At 39.9% G+C, this 7,965-nt stretch overlaps 1 protein-coding gene across 1 annotated transcript in view; it reads right to left on the reverse strand.

The window, feature by feature from the left end:
• Positions 1–2,559, reverse strand: part of ascc3 (activating signal cointegrator 1 complex subunit 3) — a 173,800-nt gene extending 171,241 nt beyond the window's left edge. Inside the window, exon 1 of the mRNA XM_010897185.3 lies at positions 2,507–2,559. The gene's annotated coding sequence lies outside the window, so the exon portion shown is untranslated. The remainder of the gene's footprint in view (positions 1–2,506) is intronic.
• Positions 2,560–7,965: the final 5,406 nt, after the last annotated feature.

A 7,965-nucleotide genomic window follows, 5' to 3' on the forward strand; every position in this document is an offset into this window, starting at 1 on the left:
AATTCTTTTTTCAAGAAGCTAAAAATGTTATTCCATCATTAGCTTCTTGATTAGCCTTTTTTCCTAACGTGTCATCAGATATTTCCTAACAAAAACAAAAAAAAGTATAATTACAAAACAAATGAAACATTTCATTTTATTTTTATATATCTAGTCAACATTTTGCTCAGAGTAAGGACTGTGCTTTAACACATAACTGTATGAAGAGTGAAAGGTCAATGTAGAAGATTTGACATTTTATGACTCTCAGGCCAATTTGTTGGTGTGTTCCCCTCTTTGGATTCATAAACTAAGCACTTCAAACATTTAGCATTGATTTTCATAACATACATTTGGTGCTATAGCATAATGGCTGCAGAGCACAGAATTATGAAAATATTAATTTTACAGTATATTTAACTTTACATCTTTTGGAGAGTGTCACTATGGTGGTTGGTCATTGAGTCTGAGAGGATAATATTCTGCTGCTTTATCTTGTTCCTTGTGTTCACTTTTGTATGCCATCACTGGTGAAGAGTTCAGGAATATTTCCTGAATTCTAGGAATGTTTATTTGTTTCTGTGTCCTCTAATTTACACTCCCATTAACTGGTAAGTTAACCCAAACTGTCATATCTTATGTACATGATACTTCTTCCCAATCTTGCCTGAATCAATGTCAGGGCTTGACAATTTGAACCTTCAGATGCCCGAATCTAACAGTACACTGTGTATTCTTATTCAGTTGTGAGGAACTAAAGACATCGAGAGGATCGACAAGCTTGCTTTCTTGTTTTTCTTTATCCCTGTCCATGGAGTCTATTGTGGCTTTTGTTACCTACTGTATGTCAGTTCTTAAGTTGTTCCTACAATTTCTAACTTCTTAAGTCTCTCTTTCAATGCTTTAATTTATCTAGTTTTTTCACTTTGCCTTTCACTTAAGATATCTTAAGATAGCTTGGGTCTTCTATACAGTCCAGTGGACTACCGGGGGTGTGTCTGCTTGTTGCATTATCCTGAGCTCAGTCCAGTGGACTACCGGGGGTGTGTCTGCTTGTTGCATTATCCTGAGCTCTCTAGGTTTTTTTTGCATGACCGTCTCCAAATCCTTCACTGCTGCCTCTTCTTCCGTGCATTCCAACTGCCTGTCTCATTTTCCCCATCTTGATCACCTTTCTTCCACATTGTCTTGTCCTTCAAGCATTTCATGTTTTAAATTGTTTCCTCTTTCTTTGGTACTCATTCCTTCTCTATTGTTCCTGACACTGACAGCTTCTGTCAAGCCATGCTTGCCAACAACACAAATTAAAGTAATATTAGAATTAGATGGGAATTATTACTATAAAACAGATCTGAAACTATGCAGCATTGGTGTGCGCGTGTGTGTGTGCGTGCGCACATAGTACGTGTGAATAGGATAGTTTGTGATTTTCTCTCACACACACACACACACACACACACACACACACACACACACACACACACACACACACACACACACACACACACACACACACACACACACACACACACACACACACACACGACAACTGACTGGGGTAAGCATTAACGCTCATGCCCACAATTATTCAACATTTCCTTACAAATCTTATAATGGAAAGAGGGAGTGTTAATGTTGAGACAGCAGTGATATCAATAGTCGGCTAAAAGTTACAAAATATAAACTTCCCAGACCATGTGTGGTATTACTGCCTTCAACACAAGCAGGAAGTGGAAAAAATATTCTCAGTGATATAGATGGCCATGCAATTTCCAGATTTATTGAAATTGAGGTCACAAATTCAAATTGAGGAAGCAGTTCAAGTCAATGCATTATTTGATATATTATATTTTACATAGTTTAACAGTGATATATTATATTTTTATTCGATAATTATAATTCATGTACTTATTAAAATCGTAACCGTTATTGGCCAGTGTGATATTGTGATCTCTTGTGGAGGACTAGCTAATTTCCTGGTATAAAGCAAACATGTAATAAAACAGGTTCTTAAAGGAAACGTGAAAACAATTTTATAGGTATACACAGTTCCATTAAATGTTACTTTTTATACATATTAATGGTTACAAATGTATTCAGAGAATACTGACATCAAAATGTGGCAAGTCAACTACTGTAGTTCACAAAATTGCCAGTGAGTTATGACTGATTAGCTTGACTTCGCGTTAGCTTCCTATGCATCTCGTAACGAACCATAATACAGGCTCTTGACATTGTTTAAACCTGCTAACACGTATTTTTAAAAGTTATTTTGTTAACACAAATGAAACAGCTAACGAGGTCAGCTAACTAGCAAGCAGACTAGTTCACTAACATCAGAGAGGAAACCAAAATAAGGGTAGACGTGTGTTAGCTAGCTAGCTAGCTATCCTGCAACTAACCTTTGCCGGTTGAATACAATACATCTGTATAAAATTTCTACAAGGCCACTATGATACATGTCATCATAATAACAAAAACAAGCAACCAACGTACAAACCAACGACAAAAATGATTGTATACTCACACTCCACACACAGAGGTATATGATGTAAGATATTCTCAACAGCAGCAGCTTCTAAATATATAGTTGTGGGTGTTGTAGTTCTCTTTTACACATTTGTAGGCATTCAGCCTATGGCCAGTAGAAGGGCATAGAACGGACTACAAGATCTATAATACATAATAATACCAAGCCAGTGACTGTCAGAAGTTTTCAAACGTATTCACCCCACTGGACTTATGGACCACTTATGGAATAATAAGTTTTTGTCACTGATCAACAGAAAAACAGTCCATTTTGTTAAAGTAAACAATAATAACTAAGAATTCTTCCCCAATAATTACAAATGCAACAAATAATAATGAATGACATAACTATTTACCCTCTTTACTATGACATTCCTGAGATTGAGAAGTTGTGGTGCAACTAATTGTCTTTAGATGTCACGTAGAATGGAATCCAACTGTGTGCAATGTTGATGTTTCACATGACTTTAGGTTACTTAGACATGTTCAATCCATTTTGAGAGGAATCCATTGAAAGGAATACAAACAAGCACACCCATATACTCCCAAAACATACAATTTAAAAATACTGACATTAAAATTAGATTAGATTCAACTTTATTTTCATTGAACAGTATAAGTACAGTACAACGAAATTAAGTTAGCATCTAACCAGAAGTCCAAATAGAGGAGTACAGAAAAATGTACAAGTACAAGAATATGTATATACAAGTGGAATGAGTAAGTGTGCCGTTAATGCAAATGCATTACATATGGCAATTCTAAATGTGCACTGGAAAATTCACGAATTTACCGAAAATGTACAGGTATTAAGTTTAATGTATGTACAAGTGAGGTTAATAGTTGTGGCAATTCTAAATGGCATTCTGAATTTGCAATCGATGCAAATTGAAGGAGTAAAGTAGCATGTGGAACTGAAATGCAGGGATAGTAGCAATGAGGTTCCCGAGGTAGACTTGAAAATGCAAGTACAGCGGCAGTGCTAAATGTGCAATGTGCAATGAGCGCAGGGTTAAGGTGCAAGTTTAAAGTGCAAGTCGGCATGTGCAAATGAAATACAGCAATAGCAGCAATGACACGTGAACTGAAAAATCTTATAAGACTAGCCCAGTAGTGCAGAGGGTGGGCATAATTAGTGATGGGAAGTCACAGAGTTCAGCAAGGTTACAGCAGATAGAAAGAAACTGTTCCTGAGCCTGCTGGTGAGAGAAGAGAGAGTGCTGAACCACCTGCCTGATAGGAGGAGGGCAAACAGATTGTGGCATGGGTGTGAAGGGTCTTCAATGGCTGGGAGCTGGGTACTTTTCACCACCCCTTGCAAGGCCTTCCAGTAGGCTACGAAACAACCACCAAATCACACTATGGCGCAGCTGGTCAGATTGCATGTGATTGTGCAGAGGTAGAAATTCACAAGGATCTTGGAAGACAGGCGGGCCTTCTTCAGCCTACTGTGCCTTTTTGACCATGGCTGAGGTGTTGAGAGACCAGGAAAGGTCCCCGAAGATGTCTGCCATACAAAGGCAAAGCGCAGTAACTACACATTTGGCCAAAATTGAGTTAAGACTCAAAATGGGCTTTGTGACATCTGTTCTGTCTTGTGACAAAGTCTCCTGGTTCAATTTTGCCACGTTTCAGAGAAACGAGAGTGTCAAAATTGCATCAACTACAAAATCCAAGCTAATACCAAGGCAAACCGCAGCAAGTGATGTGTTACTGCATTCTGGCTTTGTTTTCCTGGCTTTGATACCGCAGATACTGTGGTCTGCCTTAGTAGCCTTATCCTGAGGGAGATTCTAATTCCCAGGGAAAAATTGTCCCAGGCCATAACAATCCCTCACACAGAACCATCAAGCCAGCCGGCTAGCTTAACATAAACACCATGGCACAATCCTGTAGCAAAATGATGGTTGAACTTGCGTTAAAAAGCAAATATCCAGAGAAAGGTGAGGAAGATGGCAAAACATGAACACCTAGCGAGGCAAATTACAGAATCAGATAACGATAGCTAAATAAGTCACTGGCTAGCCTGCTGCTAGCAAATTAAACAGACAGAGCCTACCACTCTAAGGAGCCAGTGGTGCAAAGCATAAGGAACCAGACGAGATATAATTTATGAAAGCTATTTATTAAAATAAAAACGGAAACGAAAGCATTGACACAAACAAAAGGGCTGAACGTTTCGGAATAAAACTAAAACCTAAAGCTAGCCTAACATATATCAGCACTAAATTGGGCTACGTTACGAATAACGCTCACTGAAACACACGTTACAGGAAAGACACAAGGCGGACACAAAAAATGACTTTCTTCCTAAGAAGGCATTACATGAATGCATTACAACTAACCTACCCACAGCATGTTTGACTGGCTGGTATAGGCATTTTTCTCAGTTTCAGTGTTTGCGTAGTTACTGCCCTTTGCCTTTGTAGGGCAGATGTGGACACCCAGGAATTTGAAGCTCCACCTCAGTACCACCGATTTGAACCGGGGCATAACTGGAACATTTAGATTCCTGTAATCCACAATGAGCTCCTTGATTTTCTTTGCATTGAGAGTCAGGTTGTTGTCGGCGCACCATACCGCCAGTCACTTGATCACCTCCCTGTAGGCTGTCTGGCAAAGGTCTTTATTAGGTTATGGGTGGTGACGTCGTTGGTGCAGGTGTTGATGTAATCCGTTCTGGATTACATCAAGGAAACATGTGTTTTAATGTCCGTATGGGAGTCAAGGGTGGCTTGAGTGGTGAACAGTCTCGAGTCTGTGTGTTGAAACTGGTGTTGTAGTAGTGAGTCTTCTCCCTCTGGCCACGCTTTGACTGACCTCAATGAGGGTGTCACCCGTTTAATGAGTGGTCATTATTTGGGGAGAAGGATGTACAGCCCCCACGTTCCTGTATGCACTCCCCACAACGTCTGGGCATGCTCGTGATGGGACAGCGGGTGGTTTCTTGGGGGTGTCCAGCCTATTCTGGTGTTCTCTAGCCAATGCCAACCGAGCTGCACGATGCCGGGCTGTGAGCAACGGTCCCAATAGAGGACGTTGGGCTTTCATGTCACGCTCATGGAGTCTGTTTCTGACAGCTTGGTCAGAAACATGCACACCTGTAGCCTGTTGGAGGTTTTGTAGGACGCAGTGCTCCTCCTGTTCCTCCTCGCACGAAGGGCAGATACTGGTCCTGCTGGTGTGTTGAGGCCCTTCTAAGGCCCTGGGTTGATGCTGGGTTGATGCCCTTCTGAAAAACTCTATTCTAAATGTGCAGTGGAAAATTCACACATTTACGAAAAATGTACAGGTATTACGTATAATGTATGTACAAGTGAGGTTAATAGTTGTGGCAATTCTAAATGGCATTCTGAATTTGCAATCGAGGCAAATTCTAAATGGCATTAAACTTTCTCGCATGAATTAGCCTTCGTTACTCAGAATAGATAGACTGAAGTGTTTCAGAACAATTTTCTCTGTTTGGGCTATTTTGAGCCTGTAATCGAACCTATAATTGCTTATGTTCCATATACTCAAGTAGTCTAAAAAGGACAGTTTTATTGTTTCTTTAATCTGTTTTCAGCTGTGCTAACACATTTGCAAAAGGGTTTCATAATGATCAATTAGCTTTTTGAAATGATAAACTAGGATTAGCAAACACAACATGCCATTGGAACACAGGACTGATGGTTGCTGATAATGGACCTCTGTACTCCTCAGTCATTTACAGCTGCAATAGTAATGCCCAAAATTAACAATGTCTACATTGCATTTCAATTTTATTTTATTTTAAGGTACAAAATATAGCTTTTCTTTCAAAAACAAGGACATTTCATAGTAACCCGAAACTTTTGAACAGTAGTATAGCTTATGTCTTTGGAGCAATATCTGTGTAAATATACCCCATCAAATGTGTAGATTCACACTCAGCAAAATACACTTCATAATGTAGCATAATACAGCAACGTTAATTTAAGAATTACTATTTTTTATTTCAATATGCAAAAAAATGTATGCAAAGATATTGCATGTTTGTGAAGCAACATATTCTTTGAAAATACCCTGGGTATTTAAAATATATAGCTACCAAGACTACCACTATAAAAGGCACACCAGTGAGGACTTTGTAGAGGACTTATGTTAAACATTATTTCTTGTGTTGGCCATTTCATTTCTTTGTTGTGATAAATGTAGCATACATTATTACACAATGAAAATAAAATCGAAATTGACAGTTTCCATGATGTATGTGGTTTCAGACATCCATAATGTGAACAAAATAAAGGAAAACTGATTTGCTATTGCTTTGATGAGACCTGTAATCAAATAAGGGCTAAACGTTTCTAGTAGTTGAATATGAAGACAAACTACTGGTTAACAATTCTACTGTACTGACTAAAGTAGACACCTTCACACAAAAGACAATTTGGAACCTCTGGTGATTTGAATGGTGCATTGAGACATCTACAGTATCTCACAAAAAAGAATCTCACACTCATATTTTTGTAAATATTTGAGTATATCTTTTCATGTGACAACACTGAAGAAATGACACTTTACTACAATGTAAAGTAGTGAGCGAACAGCTTGTATAACAGTGTAAATTTGCAGTCCCCTAAAAATACAAAACACAAGACACAACCATTAATGTCTAAAACGCTGGCAACAAAAGTGAATTCACCCCTAAGTGAAAAAGTCCAAATTGGGCCCAAAGTGTCAATATTTTGTGTGGCCACCATCATTTTCCAGCACTGCCTTAACCCTCTTGGGCATGGAGTTCAACAGAGCTTCACTGGTTGCCACTGGAGTCCTCTTCCACTCCTCCATGACAACATCACAGAGCTGGTAGATGTTAGAGACCTTGCGCTCCTCCACCTTCCGTTTGAGGGTGCCCCACAGATGCTCAATAGGGTTTAGGTCTGGAGACATGCTTGGCCAGTCCATCACCTTTACCCTCAGCTTCTTTAGCAAGGCAGTGGTCGTCTTGGAGGTGTGTTTGGGGTCGTCGTCATGTTTGAATACTGCCCTGCGGCCAAGTCTCTGAAGGGAGGGGATCAGGCTCTGCTTCAGTACGTCACAGTACATGTTGGCATTCATGGTTCCCTCAAAGAACTGTAGCTCCCCAGTGCCAGCAGCACTCATGCAGCCCCAGACCATGACATTCCCACCACCATGCTTGACTGTAGGCAAGACACACTTGTCTTTGTACTCCTCACCTGTTTGCCGCCACACACGCTTGACACCATCTGAACCAAATAAGTTTATCTTGGTCTCATCAGACCACAGGACATGGTTCCAGTAATCCATGTCCTTAGTCTGCTTGTCTTCAGCAAACTGTTAGCAGGCTTTCTTGTGCATAATCTTTAGAAGAGGCTTCCTTCTGGGATGCAGACCAATTTGATGCAGTTTGGTCTGAGCACTGACATGCTGACCCCCACCCCTTCAACCTCTGCAGCAATGCTGGCAGCACTCATT

This window comes from Esox lucius, chromosome 20 (genome assembly GCF_011004845.1).
Source record: "Esox lucius isolate fEsoLuc1 chromosome 20, fEsoLuc1.pri, whole genome shotgun sequence".
In the NCBI taxonomy this organism is placed as follows: Eukaryota; Metazoa; Chordata; class Actinopteri; order Esociformes; family Esocidae; genus Esox; species Esox lucius.